Source organism: Pinus tabuliformis, chromosome 4_2, assembly GCF_031772625.1.
Source record: "Pinus tabuliformis cultivar Carrire ecotype Pingquan chromosome 4_2, CPIR1, whole genome shotgun sequence".
Classification (NCBI taxonomy): domain Eukaryota; kingdom Viridiplantae; phylum Streptophyta; class Pinopsida; order Pinales; family Pinaceae; genus Pinus; species Pinus tabuliformis.
The window spans coordinates 1,001,487,546-1,001,510,834 of NC_142304.1; the positions used below are offsets into that span (position 1 = coordinate 1,001,487,546).

Here is a 23,289-nt window from a genome sequence, read left to right on the forward strand (position 1 = left end):
AATTGTATCATATTGTGTGGCAGAGGAGTCCATTTGCTTGGGGAAATGTGGTGAAAGGAGGATCTAGAATGTTTGGCCTTTACCTGATTCATCCGCAGGTTCCAATTCATCCATATGTTTTGTTCTTGTGAAAGGGATGGAAAGTCCTATTCTTTCCAAATTTGGAGTATTATTTTTTCCTGAAGATTATTGCAAAAGCTACTCCATAGAACTTCTAATGATGTACAACTGATCTTTGAAGATGCAACAATTCCTTTCTTTCCATATAGACCACATGAGAAGGCCTGGAATGATTTTCCAGAAAGAGTTGAGCAATTTTCTTTTATACAGATTGGTTTCCCATCTACATATGGTGTTGGTAATATCTTCTTTATCTCTTCCTTCTTTTTGGCATCTGAAAATTACTTTTTCCCAGAGTTTGTTTGCCAATTCACAAGTGTGCATGAGGTGTTGAATGGTTTTTTCATGTTGTTTACATTTGGGACATATGGAGGGTCCATGGAAACTCTTTTTTCTTAAATTATCCCATGTGAGTATTTTTTTGTCCTATCAGCCATAGAAAAGTGGATACCTTGGGCCAAATATTGGGTGACCAGACTTTATCCCATAGAGGATCCTTGACTATTAGGTTTCCTATTATGAGTTTGTATGCCTCTTGAGTGGTAAAGGTACCTTTGGCATTATAGCCCCATCATATTTTATTGTTTTTGTCAGAGAAACGGATTTTCCTATTGTTCAGCTTTGTATCCAAATCCTTATGTGTAGATTCAATTTCTTGCCTGATAATATGTTCTGAGATTATCCATTGTATATAGTCCTGAATGAGGGTGGGCTTCCAATGTTAGCTGACAGTATCCATCTGATACACTTCCTAGTCTGGTGCTTGATAAACTCAACACAATTCATTGTACCACTTTAATGAGACATACATTATGATGATGATACAAATTTACTATTTTCTTTTAAGTTATAAACAACCATAATAAACATAACGAAAAGAAAAATATTAAGAAAATTAAGGAAAAATAAAAGTTGAAAAGAATTGCTTGAAAATTTAATTTTAAAGTGGCGATGAAATTAAACATTAAATTTATGTGAATAAAAAATACATATTCTTACTAGTAAGACTTAATTAATTTAAACTTTATATTTTCATATTTTTAATAATAAGACCTAATTAATTTAAACATAATTAATATGTTTTTATATTTTCCTATAATTAAATATAATAAACCAATAGATTATAAGCTCAACACTCTTCCACTACACCACTTTAAGGACACACAACATTATGATGACACATATTTGACCATTAAACTTAATCAAATAAACATAATTAATATAATATGTTTTTATATTTTCCTATAATCACAACATAATTAATATGTTTTTATATTTTCGTATAATCATGTGTAATAAAACAATGGATTATAACCCAAACACTCTTCCACTACACCACTTTAAGGACACATACAACACAATTATACATATATTTAACCATTAAACTTAATCAAATGAACATAATTAATATATTTTTATATTTTTATAATAAATATTAAAATCATATTTTAATTTGAAAATAAAAAAAATTATAAACTCAAGATAATTCAAAATGTCATTTTAAGGACACATACATGATGATAATGATGCAAATTATCTTCCTCAATCGGGTGTTTTCACAAGAATACAGTCCTAGTAGGAAGCATGAGGTTTTCTTATGCTGTTGGTTTGTTGGTAAGCGTAATTACTTGCATGCTGGTATTATGTATGGTGAAAGAGGTGGTGGTCTTTAGTGATAGAGCCTGGTTCTACCCCTGGTTCTGCATGGGTCACGCGTGACATTTTCTTGGTTCACATAACTTGCACCATCTACCCAAGTCTATTTATATTAATTTCCAATAGATGGGAGATTGGGGTTGTGTTCACATCAAAGGGTTTGGCAAGATAATTCATTCTTTCTACTTTGGAAAGGGGAAAGCTCATTTATGAGGTTACTCTGGGCCAACGTCTTGGGATGGTTGAGATATGGTTTTGGTAGTACACTTGGCCCTTATTATGGAGAGCTCATGGGGCACATTTCACTCTTTGTACTAGATTCATCATGTCTATCACTTATTGTATATGCTGCACCATGGTCACAGGGTGGCGAAAAGGTGGTGGTTTAGTTGCTTATGGCCTTAAGGTTAAACTATTATTTTCTCTATGGTGGATGAAATTTGACTGTGTAATAGTCACAAGAGTTCTATTTTCATTGTTATTTCCACGAGTAGTCATAGTATGGATCTGTCATTGTCTATTAAAGAGTTGGATAATTCTGCATCTTATAGTATTTCGTTGTCTAGTTACCAGCTCTCCATCAGGGTGTCTTCAATTTCATATTAGATGTCAATTTTCTTTGTGTTATTCTTACATAACTCAAGGACTGGTCCATCCTTCGAATTGGTCACGGTTTTATCCTCAATGGCCTCACAGGCCCTTGATCTCATCAGGATTCCATTCAGTTGCCCAGTGCTGCTTTATGGAGTGTGGTGCCTAGGTACCTTCTCCATGTGGTTCTAAAAAAGGACCATGCTTTCACTAATTCTTCACTATTCCAAACATTTCAAACTCAGGAAGATCCTCGTCCTCATAAAATCTGGGGTTCGAAGAAGTTGGGGAAGATATTAATTTGGGATTGTAATGGGCTTAAATCATTTCTCTTTTTCCTACACTTTCTCCTCTATAATTTTGTTGTTGAGTCTATGGCTTGTGTTATAGTGGGGTCTTACCATCTCGTCGTCAGTCATATCTTGATAGTTTAATTTGTTAGTGTCATCGTCTTATGGTTTGTTTTCAATATTTATGCAGAGATGGCTCCTAGGAAATGACTTCTCAACCACAGGGGTGGTGCCCCTGGGGCATCCTCTTCCAGTCATCATTGTCTATTCGGGTGGGAATCAATGGCAAAAATTTTCAACTCTACTCCTCTTGAGGTCAGAAAGGAAATTCTACATTTGGAAGTCATGGAGTTCGAGAATTGTAAATATCACTCTGGCTCAGAAATTGGAGGTAGCAACCTTAAATGGGTTCCCAATCCGTGGAAGTTTCAGAGGAGAAGATTGTGCTTCCTTCACTCAGTATTGTTGCAATGTAAGTTGGAAACACTACTCAACATGGTAATCAGTGACAAACAAGTTGCTAACTATGAGCTCTTTGTAGGCCAGGAGGAGATTAAGAGAATAGTGAGAGACATCAAGTACAATTTGGATGATATCGTTGTTAGATTAAATTGGGTGGAATGCTTCGTAGTCTTAGATTCAAAGACTAACTCTAATGATCATCAGAATGAGGCTACAGTTATCAACACTCCACCTCTAAAAATTGCCCATGCAAACTCTTCTCCTCATTCACCAGTTATCATTTTGGACTAATAAGTCTACCATGCAATATGTTCTAGTTTTCACTGTTTTGTAAAAATATAATATTGTTTTATCAGTAATGCTAGTGGTTTCTGTTGGTTTACTATGCTATTTCAATTTTGGCATTTTTTTAGCCTCAGTTAAAGCATCAAGAAAAATAAAGAATCACAATACATTTTGTTGTAGTTTTTGCCATATTTAATATTTATTGTATCTTCTTTATTCTGGAAGACAATCAAAATCCTCTAAATGAATAATGGGTATGAAATATTCCCATTGTAATATATTTTGCTATCAATAAAATTCCTCAAAAAAAGTTACAAATTATTTTTTTATTTTTTTTAATTATAAACAACATAATTAGAAAGAAAAATGAAAAAAAGAAAAGCTCGCTCCATTGCTATTAATTATCTCTTTTCTTTTGAGTTATAAACAAACATAATTAGAATGAAAAATCAAATAGAGGAGGAAAAGCTCACCCCGTTGCTATTAATTCTTTCTTTTCTTTTCAGTTATAAACAAACATAATTAGAATGAAAAATGAAATAGAGGAGGAAAAGCTCACCCCTCTAACTATTTTCGAAAAGGTACTCATTTTTTGGTGGAACCTAGAAGAGTTTATTCTTATTTTATTTTAATTGACACTTGAGTCTACTCTTCGGGATTTCATAACGGAAATAAAAGATAGATATAGCACATGGGGTTTTGGGTTTTTAAATAATATAGTTTGTTAGTTTGTTTTTTCATTTATTTAAAATTAATTTACTTATTTATTTAAAATTAATAAATTTATTTATTTATTTATAAATTAATATATTTATTTATAAATTTAAATTTTTGGATTTAAGAAATTTAAACATTTTAAAAAATTGAATGTAAATTTTTATATTTTTTTTTTAATTGTCATTTTGTAACTTAAATAAATTAGAATATCTATAAATCAATTTTAAAAATTTATTTATAAAATATTAAAAATATTAAATTTATTAAATTTATTTATATATTTAAATACATATTTTTAATAATAATTTAAAATATTAAATTTATTTATATATTTTAAATAATAATTTAAAATACTAAATTTATTTAAACACACATAAAAAAAATATAGCAAATTTTTAATGAAAAAGGAACTAAATTTGTGTTTACAAGACTGTATTCCACTTGTTACAGAAAGCACCACTTCCACAACCTACCATCGACCAAAAGAGATAAACAAATATGACAAGTTATTTGTGATGCCCGGCAAGTGACAAACAAATATGAAACAGAGTTATCTGTGATGCCCGGGTAGGATTATAAAATCAAAAACAAACATTTACTATCAATATATTTGCTTGATGGTAAATTCAAAAATATGTATCAAAAAATATATTATATTAGCATTTGGCCCGAGAGGTGTAAAGACAGATATGCTGATAATGTTTTCGGGTTTTTTTTCACCTTTCTAATATATATATTATATTATTGTCATTATTGTCAGATTAGAATTACTCTGGATGAATGATTTGGAAAAGTTAAGCTTTTTTTAATTACTATCATTGTATTATTCCAATATGAGATCTTAAGTAGAAGAGAAGACAGTAGGTGAAAGAGATAGCTTTACAAAATTGTAAAGCCAAAACACTTCTTATATAATAAAATCATTCTTTAAAACATGCATGTGAATGGTGGCGAAAAATCTAGTTAAAAAATAAATGTTACACAAAAATTTATAATAGACAACCAATGGATTTCCAAACACTTAGGCAAGGATGAAGGCTTTGAATGTTTATACATTCCCATTCAAATGGAGTTTGAGTATCTACCCACTTAACTGAGTATGTGAAACCAACTTCAATCTCCTTGTCCTCTGTAATGTGAACAGTAAAATTTGGAACTATACGAACAATAATTTCTATGACACGATCATTGTTGTACAATATTTCAAAGTGGAGGTGTACAAGGTGTTTGTATAGTTAAATTGGATCTGCATTATTCTTTTTTATCGATTTTTTTTATAAAACCTCGGATAAGTCATCATAATACATTTGAAAATAATAATCCCTCTCTTCACTGCTTCTCTTAACTTCGCCAAATCCTCCTTAGTTAATTTTTTTGTGCAAAGAAGTTTAGAACTTGTCTTACTGGAAACCAAGCTTATCTCTAGCACCAACCATTCAGTCACCGTTTAACACTTTTCCAAGATCTTCCCTCTTCTCAGTCACCTTATCTGCAATATTGATAAAACATTGCTTATTAATAATATTGTTGACACCTAATCCTCAACGGATGGGTGAACTGGAACGCAAACAGTCATCAAGAAGATGGACTGATCCGTCCCATTTATGTATATAAATGATAGTTAGCTAATGAATTAAGAAATCAGTCTTTCTTCTGCTCATTCTGGAGTTACCCTGGCCTGACATGGTATCAGAGCACAGGTCCCAGGTTCTAAAAATAGTCGCCCTCTGTCCTGTGTGCCTCTGTCCTGAGACTGGGCACTGTCCTGAGACTGCGCCCTCTGTCCTGAGACTGCGTGCCTCTGTCCTGAGACTGCGCCCTCTGTCCTGAGCGCCTCTGTCCTGAGACTGCGCACTGTCCATAGTTATGCGCTGTTGAATGTGCGTTTTTTTTATATTGAATACGCATTGTCCTGGCCAGAGAGGGACTCAGTGGTAACAGCTGCATAACCGTGAGCAAATCTGAATTTGCCTGTTCCTCCAACTACAGCATACTCACGCTGTGTTTGATCAAACCTATCAGTTCCGTGGACCTACAGCGTGCTTCCGTTGTACTCCATATTGTTGAATTTTACTGTGGTTTTTAGTCTAGGCCTGAAATAAGCGTCTGATTTTCTATGAGTTCTGAAGTGGGTTTTATTTTCACCGTGGCCTTTACGGATGGTCTGAATTGGGCACTTGAAACATCCTGTGTTTAATTTAATTGCGCTCATATGTCCTGGATCCATGTCCAAGGGTGATTTTTATCTGAATTTGGTTTTCTGTTGAGATTCAAGTGAAACTTTGATTCGACAAATTCCTATATGGATTTTGGTTCAAATTGAATTTGAAGGAAACATTTGAATTTGGATTGTGAAATGGGCGTTTGGTTCGGTTTTTTTCCGAAATGGGTTTTCTTTTAATGGTGGATTTTAGCACAGAATTGGGATTTGTGCATTCCAAATAATTTTCGGTACTTTTGAATATGTGAAATAGGCATCTGGCCTTGGTTATTTCTGAAATTAGATTTTGTTTTCACAGTGGTAGTGACCAGGCGCACCGGTTGCGAAAGGAAATTAAAAACAAGTTACTTGAATGTGGTGTTGAACGCTAGTCAAAACTCTAATGCCTCTGCATTGAATGAAATTGTTGAACCCTGCATTGAAATACGTCGTATGGACGATATGACAACATATGCATTGCAGTGAGCGTTGTATTGAAACGGGTAGGTACATTGAACAGTATGTGCACATGTGTGCATACATTATTGTAATGTGCAACGATTGACATGGTTTATCTATGAAACGTTGAAAACTCCTGTAATGTGTGCAGCATTTATATATATGTACATTGTTTATAGGGGTCGAGCCTGACATTGTTTTCAGAGGATTATAGTTTTTAAGACTTGGAGATGCTGATGAAAGGATTTAAAATCATCAGCCTTTGATTTGAATGCCTATGATATTGCACAGTTTTGTTCATTCAAAGCAGTTGTAATATTGCACAGTTTTTTTTTATCATTTGAATGATAATGCTGCTTTGAAAAGTTAAAGCATTAAAGTGATATTGAAGTGAGGAAGTTTTTTTTTATCAGCAGAGATATTTTTTTTACAGAATGCATTCAATCATCTCTATGGTCGGAATAGTTCTCACTGGCAAGGAGAACTATTCTGAATGGTCTCGGATGGTAAAACACACCCTCATCTACAATGAGTTGTGGAAAGGAGTGTGTGTCGGAGAAGAAGACAAAGACCCTGTGCAGCCTACATCAGATAAAGAACTTGTCATTTGGGAAAACAAGAACAACAAAGCCTATGCATTGATCGCAACATCTGTAAATGAAGAAGTAAGTCGTCATATTTCATCCTATTCCACTGCCTTTGAAGCTTTACAAAAGCTAAAAGAACTCTATGATACACATTCTGCACTTGAAGTTGTTCAGCTCATGATTAAACTCTTCACTCTTGAACTGAAAAATAATGATCCTCTTGCTCTTGCATCTGAAATAAAGTCTATAATGCATGATATTAAATCCACTAAGGTTGAGCTGGATATCTCTCTTATTGCCTTTCTCAAAGCACTCTATCCTACCTACTCCAATTATCTTGAGTCATTACAAGCAAATGGAAATCTTAAAGATATAACCTTTGACTCTCTTGTGAAAAATTTTGTTGAAAGAGAGAAAGCCTTTGGAAAGAAGAGAGTCCCTGAATCTTCTGAAGAGAGTGTTTGCCTTGCTCATAAAGAAAAGCATCATGCTCAAGATTCTACAAGAGGAAGAGGTGGACGAAGAGGAAGAGGAAGATACTTCAGAGGCAGGGGGGTAGACATTCTCAAGCAGAAAAGGTAGATATGCATTGCATTCGCTGCAAACGAAATGGATCACATGATGCTTCTACATGCAAGCTACCATGGGACAAAATTGAGCAGAGAAGAAATCAACAGAAAGGTAAAACTGATGACACAGACAAAGGTAAAGCACCTGAATCTGCTCACTATATTGAGGCACAATGTAACATTGGAGTAAATGAAGATTTGTTTAATGCTTCACTTCCTTCTTCGAAAAATGATTGGTTGCTTGATTCAGGAGCAACCTGTCATATGACTCATAGGAAAGATTTTTTTGAAGATTTCACTGACAATGTTGATGGAGCAGTATACTTTGCAAATCAGTCAAAAATCAAGCCATCAGGGCTTGGCACAATCAGGCTTAAATTGCCTGGTCTTCCAGACTTTCTTCTGGATCATGTTCTATATCTCCCACAGCTCAAGAGAAACTTGTTGTCCCTGGTCCACATCCGCCAGCAAGGTCACTCCATTCATATGTTTGATGGAAAGCTTGAGGTAAGAAAGGCATCTGATCACTCACTTGCCATGAGGGGTATAGAAGAAGAAAGACTTCTTAAACTGCAAGGAACCTCTGCTCATGCACAACATTTCTCATATATTTCTCATCCTGAAGAAGGTATACTTCCGTCAAGTTTATTATGGCATGCTCGATTTGGACATTTAAACTATGATAGTCTCTGCTTGTTGAAGAAAAATGGTGTTGCTGGTTTGCCTACAATTCCTAGAAAACATAAGCAATGTGATGCTTGCATTCTAGGAAAGCATAGCAAACAGTCTTTCCATGATTCACATTCAAGAGCACATAGGAAGCTTGAACTCATTCATTCAGATTTATGTGGTCCAATGCCTGTTCCTTCTGCAAATCGAAATAAATATATCATGACATTTATTGATGATTACACCAGAATTTGTTGGGTTTATTTATTGAAGAACAAATCTGATGCTTTTCAAACATTCAAGAATTTTCATAAGTGGATTGAAAATGATGCACAATCTCATATTGGGTCTATTCGCACTGATAATGGAAAAGAATATACATCAAATGAATTTGAACACTATCCTCGCCAACATGGGATTAAACATCAAACAAATGTGCCTTATAATCCTCAACAGAATGGTGTAGCTGAAAGAATGAACAGAACAATCTTGAATATGGTACGATCCATGCTTTTCTTCAAAAATGTAAAGATAATGTTTTGGGATGATGTTGTTCTATGTGTTGCATATATAAAGCATAGATGTCCATCTAGTGCTATAAGAAACAAGACTCCTTATGAATTGTGGTATGGACATGTTCCTTCGGTGAAACATCTCAGGATTTTTGGTTCCACCTGTTATGCTTTAATACCAAAGGTACATAGAAACAAACTTGGTGCTAGAAGTCGTAAGTGTATCTTCCTGGGGTACTCAAACACCTCTAAAGTATACCGTCTCTATGATGAAGTAAATAAAAAGTTTGTTGTATCTAGAGATGTCATTTTTCTTGAATCATCCAAATCTGACAGTGTTGTTGAGCGCAACTTGATCTCTTGGATAGATTCACAAAAACGAAATCATTTCAAGAGTTTGATAATCAGATTCCACATCTTGAAGGGGGATTCCTATACTAGAACAACATGTGGAATCTTCTTCTGAAGAACAATCTCCCCTGCATGAAACTCCAACAACGGATGATGCTTTAAGTGATGTAATTGATAGAATTGGGAGACTCAATCTTGATTCAGTCCCAACTCAATCAACAGAGCAGCCTAGACCATCTCAGAAAGGTCCCCCAAAGTGGCTGACAAAGACACTTGAAAGTGTTCATCCTGATGAAATTGGAAAAACAGGAACCAGAAATACAAACCGACAAGATGGAGGTGATGTAGATAACTCTAATTCACCTGTTGATATGGATGTTACTTATGATTGTGAATTGAACTTGTCTACAGATTTTGAACCAACTTCCTTCAAAGAAGCTTCTTCTCATGATGAATGGAAAGAAGCGATGCATAAGGAATATGATGCCCTCATAAAGAATGGCACTTGGAAGCTGGTTGATCCTCCATTTGGAACCAAACCAATTGGCTGCAAGTGGGTCTACAAGAACAAGTACAAAGCTGATGGCTCACTTGACAAGCACAAAGCTAGGCTTCTGGCAAAAGGTTTTGCACAGAAAGAAGGGGTTGATTATGAGGAAACTTTTTCCCCCACAGCAAAATGGGCCACCATCCAGACACTCTTTGTACTAGCTGCTCAGAACGGTTGGAAAGTCCATCAAATGGATGTAAAAACTGCATTCTTGAATGGAGATCTAAAAGAGAATGTTTTTATGTCCCAGCCTGAAGGATTTGCTGTGAAAGGACATGAACACAAAGTATGCAAACTTGTGAAGTCCTTGTATGGCCTCAAACAAGCACCACGAGCCTGGTATGAAAAACTAACTGAGCATCTTCTGAAACTCAACTTCAAACATTTTGATCTTGATGATGAAACTTTATTTGTCAAGAAAGTTGGCAAAATAGTTGTATATCTTGTGGTATATGTAGATGATCTTTTAATGACAGGGAACAATGAAATCTATATTGCATCCATAAAGAAAGAATTAGGAAAAAGTTTTGAAATGACTGATTTGGGCTATGTTCATTACTATCTTAGCATTGAAGTAACCCAACATCCAAAATCCATATTTCTTTCTCAAAAGAAATACATTGGAGATTTGTTAAACAGATTTGGCATGACAGAGTGCAATCCTCTTTCTACTCCAATGGAACAAAACTTGAAGCTCACATCTATTGAAGGAAAGGAATTTGAGGATGCAACAAAGTATAGACAGCTTGTAGGAAGTCTCATCTACCTCACTGCTACCAGACCAGACATTTCATTTGTTGTTGGAATCCTCTCCAGGTTTATGCAAAAGCCTTGTGAGGGACATTGGTCTGCTGCAAAAAGAGTTCTAAGGTACTTGAAGGGAACTCAAGACCTTGGAATCAAGTATACACAGGTGGACAACTTCAACTTGATTAGATACTCTGATTTAGACTTCGATGGAGACAAAGAAACTGGGGTATCTACTTCAGGATATGCTATGAGTCTTGGATTAGGAGCTGTCTCCTGGAGATCACTCAAACAATCAGTACCAGCAGATTCCACAACAGAAGCAGAATATGTGGCAGCAGCTGAAGCAACGAAAGAAATTGTGTGGCTCAGGAAAATTCTTGAAGATTTGCAGGTAAAACAAATACAATCAACTCCACTCATGATTGATAACACCTCTGCAATAAAGTTGGCCAAGAACCCAAAGTTCCATGATTGCACTAAGCACATCAATACTAAATATCATCTGATCCGACATCATGTTGAGGCCAAAACAATCCATCTCCGTCATTGTTCCACAAACGAGCAAATTGTAGACATCTTCACCAAAGCGCTTGGAAGAGAAAAGCTTGAAAGATTCAGAACGATGCTTGGACTCACCAACATCCCTTTAGATTAAGGGGGGGAATGTTGACACCTAATACTCAACGGATGGGTGAACTGGAACGCGAACAGTCATCAAGAAGATGAACTGATCCGTCCTATTTATGTATATAAATGATAGTTAACTAATGAATTAAGCAATCAGTCTTTCTTCTGCTCATTCTGGAGTTACCCTGGCCTGACAAATATGCAACAACAAACATGCTCGTTTCTTCTACAAGTCAAGAAATTCAAATATGCAAAATTTCCACAAACCTGGAGGACGGAATGGAAAATCATAATAGCAGTATGTTTCAGTGCAAAACAGATATAGAAGAAATGAACATTTTATAACTCATAGAGAAATACCTAAAAACAAGGATACTTTAAATTTAAACTGATAAAATTGAATTGGAGTGACCCTTGTGTATTCTAGCAGCACATAACTATATATCATCACTGTATCCGCTCGACAGCTGTTTGCAATAGACGTTCTAGTCTATGGGCACGTTTGATACATAAAGCCAAGCTTTGCTTTTGTCATGTAGGTTCTTTGATAGAGTATTAATGATTCCTCCACTCTCTTCGCAACCAATAGATATGTCTTTTCCTCCTCAGATATCCTTCAAGGAAATTGTGGTTCCAGGGATTTCTGCTGATAAAGCCTCGCACCGCAAGTGAGTGATTCCACCCAAAAAAAAATTGTTTTGTTCTTTTCATGAAAACAATTTGTGGCCTCTCGAATTTCTTCGTACGAGTATATGGCCAAATTTCCTATCGTACGCCTAGGGAGTAAGGTGGCTCCATGTCCTTTCTCTCATATTCGTCGAAACCAATAGCATGGTTATGGGTACTAGAAGGGTTCGTCCTCTTCACATGTGTTAAGAACAATTCCATTTTCCTCACGCTCACTAATTTTCTCTTCTCTTCTGTCATAGATAAAAAATAATTAGTGCTGACTTGAAGTTGGAAGAGTAGCTCAATAGAAGCAGTCTTAATATGAAGGGATCCTAAACACATTAACAAGACGAAGCATAAGAAGCCAAAGTGAAGATGCGAAAAATTCTGCTGGTATTTGCTCGAAGGCACCCTTAATTCAACACGACTTTTCGTCTCCGTCTGTAGAAAATTGTGTAGTGATTTCACTCTGAAGGCCAGAAGGGCGACCTGACATTAAAGAGAGGAAGAGGTGGTGAAGGACAAGAAGTGTGTGAAGGATTCACAAATACATCAAAAGGCAAAAAAAAAAATAGATTGGAGTGTAGAAGTCTTCAAAGCCAACGCATCTTCCCACTAATTTATAATTTTTTTAATGGAGAAAGTTATGATAAATGACATGGAATTGTGGGAACAATGTGGGGCATGTGTTCATGATTGTGTTCAATGACAACGAATTTGAATAGTGTTTCCATGATAAATTTTTCTATAAAAATATTTATTTAGATAATTATTTATTAAATTGATAAATAATTTTAATTTAAAATAAAATGAGAAAAAGTTATTAAGTAATGAGAAAAATCTTTATGTGTCCTCATAAGGGGTGGACTCCTAGACTCCTTGAAATGATAGAAGTTTTATATAATGGATTTTAATTAGGGTTAGCTATAAAAGGCTAATTTTTTAACATATAATTTTTTAATCATTTAATTATATATCATATTTTAATTTTTTGATATTGAATGATAAAAATAATTATATATGAAGAAATTTAATCCTTTTATATATTAGAAATTTTAATTCAAAATAGATTTCTAGTGGTTTAATATGAGTTTTTTTAATTAATTTTTAATTTAATGTTATTTAATATTACATGACATCTCCCTCATACTTGGTTATAGAATACAAATAATTTTAACAGACAATTAAATTGATGCAGTGATCATGTTATATTAGTGTTCCCTATTGACATAAGGATTATGATATATTGAAGAAAGAGCTTAGGCCCATTGAAAATATAGCGACTACTAGGTATTTTACATACAAGAAGAAGTTGAACAACATGGTATCCAAAATGTTTCCTAAAATTGCTTCTACTCTAGGCAAAACGCCTAGCTTCAGCTCTAGCAGGGATGGGATAAGGATGCCCAATCTTGGCTACACTGTTGGAGGATTAAGGAGGAGATTATTTTGTAGAATAAGGATCATTTTTAAAATATTACTACTTCATATTTTAATGAGGATTTAGTCGGTCATAAAGGGTTTAGGGAAAAATAAACTTAGATATTATAAAGAGGATTAACCCCAATCTGCAAATTTGATCAACCCCAATCTGGAAAGTCAAACTATCTCTATCTTGATTAATGTAAAGAAGAAAATAAACATTGTAAACTCTATCAGACTCTATCAAATTTGAAAAATTAAGAACTCACATTAGATTTAATTTTCAAAATATTTGTCACGCTACCAACACTCTTTGAACTTTTAAATTGCCAAAACTATTGTTATCATGGGATGCCTCTCTTAATTCTTTTTAGAACTTAGAAATAAAATGTTAAAGAGTTTCGAATAATCTCCTACCTTCTTAATGTCTCATAAACCATATAATTCTTAAAATTCTTAAAAAACATTAACCATCACTATTAAACTTATATCTTATGATGAATCACTTCTCTTAATTGTTAAAAAGGTCATATAGCAACCAACAAACCATCGTATTAATAAGAAACACCACTACCTTAATAAGGAACACCACTACCTTGTAAATATTGTTAGTGTGATAAAATCATGATATTTTAGAATGCGTTATCATGAACTAATATCCTAACCACTATGAAATATTAAATTTCCTATGAAAACATTATGCTATTAAAACAATTCCAAAATGCATAATATTAAAACGAGAAAGTTTAAACATTAAACATTTTGGACATTTTTCAATAATTGTCGAGTAAATTTTGTTTTTAAAGTCAAATTGTATTTTTTTATTAATAAAATTTATTATGGAATATATAAACAAAACATCTTATTATACTTGTCACACTCATAATATTAATTTGTTCAAAAAATGCAGCTTCTTCATAATCTAACATTATGGACTGATTTTTATTTTTTTAATAATATTTAGAATTTTATATATATAAAATTTAAAATGTAGTGGAATTTTGTGGGGATTGAAATTTTTTACTTTGGATTTTGTAAAATTCAAGTCTTTTAATGTTTTTCATGATGTTGAATCCATTTATTCATTCAAAAATACATTTTAAATAATAAGTTCATAAAAAATTGTATTGCTAAATTTTAACTTAAAAAGGAATAAACATAAAACAATGAAATTAAACCTATTTAATTTAGTGTTTTTATTTTTTTTTAAATAAATATCACATATGTAATAAGTTTTCTTTATTATTTTTCTATGTGTTAGTAAAAGAAAATTTTAAATAAGTATATAATTTCAAAGATAAAAATGTTTAATTGTTTTATATTAAAATCAATTTTCCCAAAAAAGGGGTAATAAAAAGGAAATATAAAATTTACACTAATTTTATACAAAAATATAAAATAAATGGTAAATGGCAGATAATAAATATGTAATTAGATAGTTTGTGTGGGTTTCAATGTCCATTAGTGTTAGAAAATTATATATTACGGAGCAATGGAACACATAAAATATTGCAGAAATATAAACACAAAAAACGCACAAAACAAGAGAGACACAGATATACATGGTTCACCCAGTTTGGGCTACGTCCACCCCGAACAGCCAGTCCTTCCTTTCTATTATCCAGCAAAATGAAGAGATACAACCTACAGCAAAACCGTTGTAATATCCTCTGTTTTCTCTCACAGTCTCACCTCTATGTTTCTCGCTCACCGAATACACATCTATCTCACAGCCTCAAATACAATGCCCTCATATAAAGAGAGGGGTTGCCTTCTAGGGCAAAAAAACCCTAAAATAAACATAAGTTCTACCGTCAGATCATCCGCCTAATGAACGGCCCATATTGACTAGAAATTACTATACTTTTACAAGGCAATTTTACAGCTGTTTTTAGCTTCGGGGGCGCTGCCCCCGAAACCTCCCGCCAGGGGGGGCTCCCAAAAGTCGCTGTCGCCCCCCCTGGACCCCCCACGGCAGCGATTATTTTACGGCATTTTGAACTGGGGTCCAATATGCCGGTACTATAGAAGATAATCAAGCTCCACACCCAACAATTAGGTCACTGGTTCAAATCTTATGGAGAGGGATTGAAGGTGGGAGCTATTGTGGAGGATAAAAACTCTCTCATGGGACTTGAGTTCAACTAAACATCACATAATATTGGTGACAACATCTCATAAATACGTAGTCATATAAAAAGATAAATATTTATATATAAAAGTTGTCATTTATGGTAATCATTTAATTCTAAGGTTTTCTTCTCATCACCATCACCTCTCTCATAGGATTCACCTCTCTTATGGGACATTCAATTTTAACCAAGCCTCACATAATTTTGTGGACAACATCTCACAAGTAGGTAGATATTAAAAAAGAAAAATTACATATAAAAATTGTCATTTGTAATAGTAATTTATTTTTAAGGTCATATTCATACTAGATGCTTTCTCCTCATCATCAAATATTAGGAGGATTAAGGTAAAACAAAAGTTGAAAAATAATTGGATTTATAATAACCAACATAGATCCATCTTAACTCTGGATATACCAAACATTGAGAAGGATCAAAATTCTAAAAAAACAAACATTTTTTTAAGTGCAAAACTTTAGAATGGTTTGCACCTAGAGAGATTTAATTCCTCTGGACTCTTGGAAGATCTTGGTTTTATCAAGTGCATATTACCTCCCTCATATGAAAAAGAAAATTATTTTTTTTTACTTTCAATTACTTTGAAGGTGGAAATCAAAGTATTTTATTTATTGTTGACATTAGTTTTTTTACTATTTTTAATTTGTTAAGATAAGTACTATTTTATGATTTTTAAATGTAATGTTACTTGACAACATGGACTCTTGGAAGATCTTGGTTTTATCAATTCCATATTATCTCCCTCATGTTAAAAATATTTTTTTTTTTTTTTACTTTGGATTACTATGTCTCTCAATATAAATTTTATGTAAAATTAAGGTGGAAATCAAAGTATTTTATTTATTGCTGACATTGGTTTTTTCACTATTTTTTAGTTTGTTAAGATAAGTACTATTTTATGATTTTTAAATGTAACGTTACATGACAACATCTCCCTCATATTGTGTAGTAGAGTGCCTCTTGGTGCAAAAATAATTTAATTTTAAAATTAGGATCGAGTTAGACACCAAATTGATGTATGAGACCTCCTTGTTCGGGGACAAAACCAAATTGATGTATGAGACCTCCTTGTTCGGGGTCAAAAAACACATATTCGTAACAATTAGATCCAATCAAAGTAAACATAATTAATATGTTTTTATAATTTTATATAATCATTTTTATAATGAATATTAAAATCAAATTTCAATCTTACAAAAAAAATGGATTATATGTCTAACACACTTCCACTGTAACACTTTAATGACACATACATGATGACAATGACGCAAATTAACTCTTTTTTAAAATTAAAAAACAAAACAAAAACAAAAATTTTCATGAGACATTTAAGTTAAAACAAGCCTTACATAATTTTGGTAGCGACATTTCACAAGTAGGTAGATCATATAAACAGATAAATATTTTCATATCAAAATTGTCATTTATAATACTAATCTAATTTTAATGTCACAACCTTCTCATCACCATCACCATCACCTCTCTCATGGGACATTCAAGTTCAACCAAGCCTCAATTTTAGTGACAACATTACATAGGTAGATTCAAGTTCAACCAAGCCCCACATAATTTTGGTGACAACATTACACAATTAGGTACCCATGAGGTGTAGACCAGTTTGTTTGAGTGGGGCTTAGTCCCTTCCAAGTCTCGGGTTCAAACCTCATGGGGAGGGGTTGATGATGAAAGCCACTTTTGGGGAATTGAACTATCACAAAGATTGTATAAAATCAACCAAGCCTTGCACAATCCTAGTGATAACATCCCACTATGGGATGATCTTTCTTCTTCCATCCTTGCACAATCTTGATGATAACATCAACTGTGGGTTGATATTTCTTCTTCCCTCCTTGAAAAATCCTAGTGATAGCATCCCACTATGGGGTGATCATTCTTCTTCCATCCTTAAACAATCTTGATGATAACGTCAACTATGGGTTGATCTTTCTTCTTCCCTCCTTGCGGTGATAGCATCCCACTATGGGTTGATCTTTCTTCTTCCATCCTTACTCAATCTTGGTGATAATATCCCGCTGAGCCTTGCACAATCCTGGTGATAACAACCCACTATGGGTTGATCTTTCTTCTTCCATTCAATAAATGAGACACCTTCTCATCACCATCAAATAAACAAAAGTTGAAAATAAATTTGATTTATAATGAGAATTTAATGTTAAATCCAAGATCAGGTTAAACATCAAATTCATGTATGAGACTCCCTTATTTGTGAATAGAAAAATACATATTCTTAACAAATAGACCCAATCAATCTAAATATAATTAATGTGTTTTTATATTTTCATAAAATCAGTTGTAATAAATATTAAAATTAGATTTCAATTTTAAATCCAATGATATTATAAATCAAACACATTTCCACTATATCCAAAGTTCCATGAGATCAGAAATCAAAGACATAGGAACATAGGTTTCCTCCATATAACAAGAGAACTAGACTCCTCATAACAATCATAGTCAATTTTTCATACTCCAAGGGGTCGAGACATGTGAAAACGCAACAACTTAAACCAAATGTTATGCATCCACAAACTAGAGGTGATTGTAGAACAACAATGACAAGAGAATTTTAACCCAAAGCCTTGAAACCAATACCCAAAGGCAACAACAAAGTCAACAGTAATACTTCATAGATAAAAGATAGAAGTAAATGAGACATACAACATGATGATAATACACATATTCTTAACAAATAAACTCAATCAAAATAACTATAATTAATATATTTTTATATTTTCCTATATTCACATTTTCTAATAAATAATTAAATCAAATTTCGATTTTAAAACAATAGATCATAAACTCAACCCACTTCAACGCACCGCTCAAAACACTTCGTTACACCACTTTATTGATATATACATCATAATGATGATACAATTAACTCTTTTCTTTTAAGTTATTAACAACCATAATAAACATAATAAAAATGAAAAAAAGAAAATAAAACAATAAAGCTCACCCTTTACATACTTTTGAAAATGACTCATTTTTTTTGGTTGAACTTAAGAAGATTTTACTCTTATTAGTCCCAAATTCTTCCCGCGAACTATATAAATCGGCTCATGATCGATTAGTTTGTCGAGTTTTTGTGACTTTTTATTAAATTTAAGTAAAGCTTTGGGAAAATGTTGAATATTTCTATTTTTGTGTAAATTCAAAAAAAAAATCTAATTTCTGAAAATATTATTTCTAATTTTTCATTGGTTGAGTGAGCCTTGATGTGATATAATTCCCCTATTGAGCCTTTATTTTTTGTATTTATTAGTTTCTCACAAACCATTTTAAAATCAATAAAATAAATGACACTAACATTGACAATATTACCCTGACACTACGAGTGCTCTACCAAAGTCTTTGGTGTGTGTATGGGAGGGGGTTATACAATTGTTGTGAAAACAAATTTCATTCCACGATTTTCGAAAATGATAGCAAGCTCTCATCATTGTGGTTTTTGCGAAGTTCTTTTAGAACTCAACATCCAATGAGGCCTCTTTAATTGTTTAACTGATGTTGGAATATGTAATTCCTACTTATCCCAGTTGTGATTATTTCTATCTGAAAGAGACTATTCCTATTTTGTTTCCTAGATTTGTGTGTGGTTGAGATATTCTCTCAACCAAAAGATTGTGTGTCCAAGATAGTTTCCCTATCTTGAGACAACACTAAATATATTTATTTGTAACATTATTTGATTAATTTAAATATAGATCTCCCTTATGGAAATTTAATATGGTATCGGAGCGAGTGAGGGCCTGGGCCAGTGAAATAAAAAGGTATATGTATTGGCTTTTTTTTTGGTCCATCTATCAACGTTGTAGTGATCATTTTTTTTAAAATTGTTGATCAACTTTTCAAATTGTAAGGCTGGTATGAGCAATTATTGGTATCACTGTTGCGGCTGTGTGAGCAGAGTTTGTTGGCGAGATCTATGGTGGCACATCGAATCTCCCTTTTTTTGACCAGTGTGAGCTAAGAATTTCAATTCGATGAGTGGATTGAATCCATTATTATCGGTGGCCTGCGTTTTGAGTGGCAGATTTTTGTAGTCACCGGAGAAGATTTCAGGTGGAGCTTGGCATCGCCTAAGAGATAAATGTTTATCCGTGCAGTGGTGCCTGGTTGGGGCTTGTGCGGATCAAAATCTTAGAACATGTTTGCAATTATGGCATTATTACCAAGTGAGGGAGAGTTTGTGGATCAGTGTTTCTCTCGTAGGAGTGTTGGAGTCTTTAATAGAGAGCACTGAGCTGTTCACTGGTGCGTGGAACTATTTTACAAGCCCGTTTCCATAGCTAGGGGTATTCTGAGGAAGAAATTTGCAGAAAATGTGGAACGATGGTGAATGCAAGCAATTGGCCACTGCTCTATGTATGGGGTATGTTCTCTCCGTCAATGAACTAGGGTCAAATAAGGAAGTTAGGGATTTTTTCAAATAAACCACAGTGCCTAATCTACTAAATCAATTAGATCGAGATCACTGCAGAGCTAAATCAATTAGATTGAGATTATTGTTCATCTGACAGAGTTGTGGTGGATCTAAGTTCGTATCAGATCAGACATTGTGGTATATGTCAATCTGTGGTGTTGTTCGAATTGTGGCATCGGTGAGCATCGTGGTATCATAACAACATCATTGTATATTAGTTAATTTGTGCTCTGGATTGATTGCACTCGCAGGAGATGTATGGTGCTTTCTCAGAGGTGATCTGGAAATCTAGTTGGAAGTGCGTAGTGCCTTAGTGTTTTTTTTCTTTGCAGGCTGATATTTTTTCCGAGTTGCGCTCTAATGCAGGCGATGGGCTTCTTGGTATCGGTCGCGCAAACATGGAGGTGTTGAAGGCAGTGTGCGCCCTTGAAAAACTGTGCAAGTGTACAAAGGATATCCACTGCACTTCAAAGCTGGGATACTTCTGCAAATCTGGAAGAATTAAGAAAAGCGATTTTACTCATACTATGGGTTGGTGCTAGTTGAAAATAATTATATTATTTTGTATTAATGGAGAAAATGGTTACATTGTTGTAATGTATCTCCCTAGTTTAGGATTAGTTCCTAGGGTTTAGGGGTTTGGTTACAACTTCCTAATTCCTAGTATTGTATTTAATGATGTAATCTTTCATTGATGAATAATAGAGTGTACGAGAGTGATCTCTCTGTTCTGAGTGTAGTCTCCAGGTGTAGGCCTCACATGTGAGCTACATCTCCTTCATTTTCAATTATGTTCACATTGTATCTTGGTATCAAAGCTCAGATTGGGTGAGCCTGATCTTTTATCACCTGTTGTGACTGAAGTGCCTTTGTGGCCAGCTTTCCTTGTGACAGAATTGCCTGTGTGGTGTGAGGTGCCTTTGTGGCTGCTTGTACACAAGGAGCTTTGTGCTCAATTGAGCAGATGGACTACAGAACACCTGGCTCGGACTGGATGTTTTTTAATTTTTCCGAATAGAAGAGGATTGACGCGTGTTTCGCGCTGACAATAGTGCCAAGAGGGCAATTGGTGTGACTGTCGAGCTATTAATCTCGCCAGAGCGCCAAAATACTCGATTAGTGCGGAATTTCAAGGATTTATCGCGCCAGCAAATTTTACTTACACGAATTTTTTCTTGGTGCGGATTTTTTGCTCGGGAATGCGCCAACCTACCTTCAGGGAGATCTGCGAGAAGCCTCATCTTCATTTGGCGATTTGCAAAGGGAGTAGATAGGAGGAGTGGCAGATCTATCGGGGAGAGGCAGATCGGATCAGTTTTGATCAGATCGATTTTTGGCTGTATTGAAAAACAACGGATTTGCTCATCGGAGCGCGACTGATTTTGCTGAGTTGTCAGATATTGGTGGATCTAAATCGTTGACAGATCAATTTGACAAATATCGATTTTTTTGTTACTGTTGGGTAGATTCACATTTTTAAATCTGATCAAAATGAGTAATACAACAGAATCTTACCTCCACGAGTCTGGCAAACTCGATGGATCTAACTTCACGAACTGGAAGTTTAAGACCCAGACCTTGCTTGAAGGTGCGAATGCTTGGTCCATAGTTACAGGTGATGAGCAGAGGGTGAATGCGAGGATGCATGAGCAAGACTGGGATAAGCGAGAGAACAAGGCGAAAGTTTTGCTGAAAATGTCCATGAAGGACAACGTTATCCCACACATCAGAGACTGTAAAACGTCCGCGAAGATCTGGATGACCATCAAAAATCTGTATCAAACCCAGAACACAAGCCAAGTCATGGCACTTAAAAGCAAGTTATTTTCAATGAGGATGAATGAAAATGATACTGCTGCTGCATTTTTTGCGCATATCAAAGATGTGAAAGACGGATTGGGGAACATTGGAGAGACGGTGTCTGACTCTAATCTTGTCTCAATCACACTGAATGGGATGCGAGATGAATTTCAAATGTTCATCACTGGATTGGTGGCAAGGGAGAAAGCGCCCACATTTGATGATCTGACAGGGATCTTGCTACAAGAGGAGGAGTGGTGGCAGAACCTGAACCCCCAGAGTGATGATCTTGCACTGATGGCGAAACGACGATCATTTAGAGGGAAGAAGCCACAGCAGCAATCACAGCAGAAAGGAGGAACATCGCAGAAGCGTCCACATAAAGGTATGATTGCAAATGATTCCGTAAAGAAATGTTATTATTGTGGAAAGAAGGGCCATATACAGAGTGTATGCTTTAAGAAGCACGTTGATGATGCAAAGAGGAAGCAGGCAAAGCACAGAGGATACTTTGTTGAAGAAGATATTAGTCATGAATTCCAATTGTTCATAGTCGACCATGCCCTTTCAGCATCTGATGAGGACGATATATCATATGTTGATTCCGAAGCATCCTCTCACATGACAGGTAAAAAGGAATTTTTTTATAGTCTTGAGGAAAGTACATATGGATCAAAAATCTATTTAGGAGATGATAGTGGATATGAGATTAAAGGTTATGGGGTTATTCCAGTCAAGTTACCAAATGGAAAAATTAGTCATCTTCAAAATGTTTTATATGTACCTGGAATTAAGAAAAATCTTATATCTGTTTCCATGATAACTGATCAAGATATGCAAGTCGAGTTCTTCAAGACTCATTGTGTGATAAAGGATTGGAGGAAAGAAATAGTTGCAACAGGTGTGCGTGTTGGAAGCCTATACAAACTAGATGTGAAGAGTATATCAAAGCGAGCCATGGTTGCAGGAGGATCGACAGCCGAACAACTCTGGCATCAGAGATTCGGTCACTTGAATTTGCAGGACCTCATGCGATTGCAGAGAAAAGGTGTTGTTGAGGGGCTCCCTATCTTTTGTAATATTCAGTTAAATTGTGATGGATGTGCCTTAGGTAAAATGCATAGAGAACAGTTTTATGTGCATGATAGGAGGAAGGAAACAGATATTTTAGAACTAGTGCACATTGATATATGCGGACCTATGCAGACAAGGTCGCTAGGTGGAGCATATTATTTTTTTCTATTTACTGATGACTGCACTAGATACTCATGGGTTTATTTTATGAGTAAGAAAAGTCAGACTTTCCAGTGCTTTAGAGAATTTAAAACCTTGGTGGAAAAACAGTTTGGTAAGAGTATAAAAATTCTCCGGTCTGATCAAGGGGGAGAATACAAGCTAGGGGAATT

At 34.5% G+C, this 23,289-nt stretch overlaps 1 pseudogene; it reads right to left on the reverse strand.

Moving 5' to 3' along the window:
* Positions 1 to 5,028: 5,028 nt before the first annotated feature.
* LOC149173021 (transmembrane 9 superfamily member 4 pseudogene) lies at positions 5,029 to 21,324 on the reverse strand (annotated as a pseudogene).
* Positions 21,325 to 23,289: the final 1,965 nt, after the last annotated feature.